This window comes from Euprymna scolopes, chromosome 21, assembly GCF_053919585.1.
Source record: "Euprymna scolopes isolate OS-2025 chromosome 21, ASM5391958v1, whole genome shotgun sequence".
Classification (NCBI taxonomy): Eukaryota; Metazoa; Mollusca; class Cephalopoda; order Sepiida; family Sepiolidae; genus Euprymna; species Euprymna scolopes.
Window position 1 is genome coordinate 28,527,024 of NC_136502.1, and position 5,330 is coordinate 28,532,353.

Sequence of the window (5,330 nt, forward strand, 5' to 3'; positions counted from 1 at the left end):
TTATTACCACTAATTTTTTAACTAGAATTTTAATTTGCTATCGTTTTTTATAACTGTAGGGGACTAGGATATATAAATACCCCAATCCCGTTACAAAAGAATAATGAAACGAATGGGAATTGAAGGAAACAAAGACTCAATTAATGGATAAGATAAACGTTGTTTATTTGCTGTTGAAAGAAATTAACGTTTTAGTTATAACATGTCCGCGCGTATGTAACCAATGTTCGTTGCAGGACTGGTGTTGTAGCAAGAAAAGGAAATGTGTTTTCATCTCAAGTTTGGGTCACTATTGTTTGTTCGCGCGTGGGAAGAGAAATAAATGTTGTAGGAAAATTGAGAATGGTAGTCCAGCGTGTAGACAAAGAAGAGGATATTAGAGTTGTCATCAGTTAGTAGTCAGCTACGCGAAGGTGTTCTTAGTGGCCAGTAGTAGATAGAGAGAGAAAGAGTGAGAATGTATACATACAGTCTTTAGCTCGTGCCCCATACATAGTCGCAGGAGTGTTGACGACGCGCGAGCGTGCGCCTCCCAAAGGGGAGGCGGTTGGTTAGCCCAACCTCTCTAGCCGAGAGCTAATCCTAAAAGAGTTAAAAACAGCTTGTCTCCATGTTTTATACTCGTTTCCGGAGTGTCTTTTGCGCATGTGTATTTCCTTAGAAAGCGGAAGTGATGTCGTCCATGTGTGCGTGTGTGAGTACATGTGTATACGTAAGCGCGTGTGTGTATATATACGTGAATGTGAGTGTATGTACGCGAACGCGAATATGTGTACATGTGTGGATGTGGGCGCGTATGTTTGCGTGCGCGTATGTATATGACAGCTTGAAATATGAATGTGTGTTTTGTGTGAGACTTGAAAAAGGCTCGTACATAACTTCTAATATTTTAATTTTTAATTCTACTCTTATTGAAATACAATTGCATTTTTTTAATTATTCATAATCTATATTTTATATTTATCTACTGCATCCATGGGTGCATCCAGTTTTTACCGTTACTTATTTTATAGTTTTTAACCACTATTTTACTTCCATACTTATTACGCTATATTTTATCTTTCATTTTGTTATTCTAAATATATTTACATTCTAGTTGATTTTCGATTTTGCATTTGATATACTTTTTTTTTATTATTATTTTACGAATATTTAAAATTTTTATAAACTTTCACTATGACTTTATTACTTGATTATTTTAGTTATTAATTATTCATTGTATCAGTTATTATAGCAATAGTATTAGTAAATATTTATAAATATCTACAGTGAACTGGCAAATGGATCAAGAAGCCGCGGTTGCCCGGTGCTGCGCTTTAAAGACGTGGCCAAACTGGATCTGATCACTCTTGGCATCGATGTGAGTGTGTGGGAGGAGCTAGCTGAAGATAGACCAGCATGGAGGCGTGCCTTGAGTAAAGGTGGCGAAGGACTTGAGAACATTTGGTTCGAGAGGCTGGTGCAGAGAAGACAAAACTAGTGACTATGTTTACTGTTGCTTGCATTAATCTTTCGTAGATTGCTTGTCATTATTAGTAAATATTTTATCATCATTTTTCATTTTTTATTTTATCTTTCAAAGTATTATTATTATCATCATTATTCTGTGAAATTATTTTTATCATTATCATCATTTGTTACCATTACAGTTATTTTTAATTTTTTATTTTATCATCGTAAAATTTATCACAAGTAAAGAAAATTAGCTAACAAATTTTGCATACTAATTTTTCACGACTTGTAAAATGAAAAAAAAAAAAATAATAATAATAATATATATATATATATATATATATATATATATATATATATATATATATATATACAAATCGCTTCCTTCAGTCTTGACAGACTATGGATACCCAATGTAAGTGTGCCTGCGCGTGAAATTTTTGTGGCAAGAGTTGCGCAATCTACAACCTCACCTCTCCTGAATCGACTTTGTTGAATACCAGTGGCAAGTGGAGGTTCAGGACGACTGGAAACAATGCCGAGATAAGTGGAAAGCACATACAGTGCCTAGAATTTCCAAATGGTCACCCATCTGATACTAGCCAGGTTCAACGTTGCTTAACTTCTGTGACCTGATAAGAACCGGTATATATGTATATGTGTGTATATATGTCAGATCATGTCATATGCTACTGGTACCATGTAACCCAGTACTACCTTCCTCATGGTCGGGTCATCGACGACTAAACTGGTTCCCCCACCAGACTTGTTTGGTGAGGAGGGTGGCTAGTCTCCCTGAAGGATTAAAGACAAGACCTTCCAAAGGGCGAATGAACCCTTTTTTGTGGTCAACGACCAACTAGCACCATGTGTGTTTGTGTGTATGTATGTGCGTGTTGAAGTGGAGAGGGCTCCTGTAAGCTGTGGTGAAGACAACTTTTCTAGGAGAAGCAAATCTCTGATTTAAAAAACCATAAAGCGGGAGACCATTACCCGCATTAAGCTGATCTGCAGTTTAACTTGTTGCTGGCTATCTTGCTCTTGCTTGTTGCTGGATCTCAACATTTTGAACCGAGAGAGAGATTTAGCTATCATACAAAGCTAAGACTCTGTAACATCGTTTGTGTATAGATACTCCCTCAGGCATTTGTCTATAAAAATGGTCCTGTGGCGATGGAAAAGTTGTGACGCATGGAGGCTTGAAATGTTGGAAGCATGTAATAATTGATCTCAATGACCGTCTTCAGTGTCACGCCTGCTTGAGCGTGTGAATTCACCGGTAGGACAAAACAAAAAGTCATTTTTGGGCTCATGGACTTTAAGTGTCTGAAGGAGTGGCACTCGTCTGACAAGACGTTGCAATCATCATATGTGTCTGGATGCATGTATATGTCCATGTGTGCGTATGTACTACATTAGACTATGCTTTCACTATACTCATAAAGCATATCTCCTCTTTTTCTTATTAACAAGTCTTTTCTGCTCAATTTTTTTCAGAAAAAAATTCCTGTTTGGACACCCCCTTTCCCACTATATAAACGCTTCCTCTCTATCTAACGATGCTGTAATTAACCCTTTTCCTCTACACTTACAATCTCGATTACACTGGATTTCATACTTACCACCCCTTTTTTCCCCCTTCTCTTCCTTTTCTTTCACCTTCTTCTGCTTTCGCTTTCAATGTCTGGAGTTTTAAATGTCACATACCCCCCCCTCAAAAAAAAATCTTAACATGTTTTATTTTTAAACAAATTATTCTCTCATCTTTCATTTAAGAACCGGGCTTTCTTTAGTGGAAGACAAACTTTATTAATTCGCCTGATGAGGACGTGTGGTCTTCACCAATCACTTGTCTGACACATTAGCATGTCCAGTGTCGCAAAAATGTAAATTTGTCTATATCAATAATATATATCTCTACATATATATATATATATATATATATATATATATATTATAATATAAAACTCAAACCGTCTTCCTTGGGCGTTGAAACTGTTCATCCCCTTTTGTTTTACAAGTTCTGGTTTACGACCTCCAGTTTCAAAAATTCTGCGCATGCATAAATAAATAAAAACAAAGCCATAAAGCTTCTTTTTTTTTTGTCTTCTTTCTTATTTTATTTATTTTTAAATAGATTTATACATTTTTTTGTATTTTTAAATAGATTTATACATTTTTTATTTTTAAATAGATTTATACATTTTTTATTTTTAAATAGATTTATACATTTTTTATTTTTAAATAGATTTATACATTTTTTATTTTTAAATAGATACATACATTTTATTTATTTTTAAATAGATTCATACATTATATTTATTTAAAAATAAATAAATTATACATTTATTTATTTTTAAATAGATTCATACATTTTATTTATTTTTAAATACATTCATACATTTTATTTATTTTAAATAGATTTATACATTTTTTATTTTTAAATAGATTTATACATTTTATTTATTTTTAAATACATTTTTTATTTAAAATAGATTTGTACATTTTTTTATTTTTAAATAGATTTATACATTTTTTTATTTTTAAATAGACACATACATTATATTTATTTTTAAAGAAATTTATACATTTTATTTATTTTTAAATAGATTTATACATTTTTTATTTTTAAATAGATTTATACATTTTATTTATTTTTAAATATATTAATACATTTTATTTATTTTTAAATACATTCATACGTTTTATTTATTTTTAAATAGATTTATACATTTTTTATTTTTAAATAAATTTATCAATTTTATTTATTTTTAAATAGATTTATTAATTTATTTATTTTTAAATAGATTTATACATTTTTTATTTTCAAATAGATTCATACATTTTAAGTATTTTTAAATAGATTTATACATTTTTTCATATTTAAATAGATTTATATATATTCTTTAGTTTTTAAATAGATTTATACATTTTATTTATTTTTAAATAGATGTATACATTTTTTTTATTTTTAAATATATTCATACATTTTAGTTATTTTCAAATAGATTCATACATTTTTTTCTACACTCCTGTCAATATAAATGAATAAAACCGAAAATAATTTTTAAACATTGGTTTGCATTACTAATAAAAAGAATTCAGGCAAGATTAGATATTGTGTGACAAAATACTCTCAATCCCTATATCACATAAAAGGAATCGATATCCCCTAATCACCGTTATGTTACTATGCAAATAATATGCAAACAATAATATCGATATTTTAGAAGTTAACAGTTTTAAATAAACAAAACTGTTTTCAAAAATAAACAATATAAACTGAACTTAAAAAAATAAACATTTTATTTATTTTAAACAATATATACAAAATATTTTTTTTTAATTTTAAGCAATATAAATAGAACTTTTATAATTTTCAACAATTTAAACCTTTTTATTTTTAAGTTTAAACAATATAAATAGAATGTTTTTAAAAAATAATTATTGTTTATGAATGCTTTTGATCATATGCATTTCAAAAGTTTCTGTTTTCAATTTTTTTTCATTTTCTTTTTACAATGGGACCAGAAACCTTCTATGATTTGTGTGTGTATCAAGGGGTCAGTTGAGTCAACAAAGTTTTCTACATGAATTCATGTTGATATTTTCCATGATCGAAGTGGTCTAGACATTTATAGGCCACCCATCCATCCAATAAAATTTGTGTTCCTGGTAGGATCCACAAATTAATTATTGGAAATAACGTGTTCTGATCCCTGCTGTCAACTCTGATAATATTACACAGTTATGAGCCATGTTCGACGGCCCCACAATTAATTCATGGATTCTACCGGGGACACAAATTTTATTAAAAAGATGGACAGCCTATAAAGGTTAGGACCACTTTGATCATGGAAGGTATCAACATGTATATT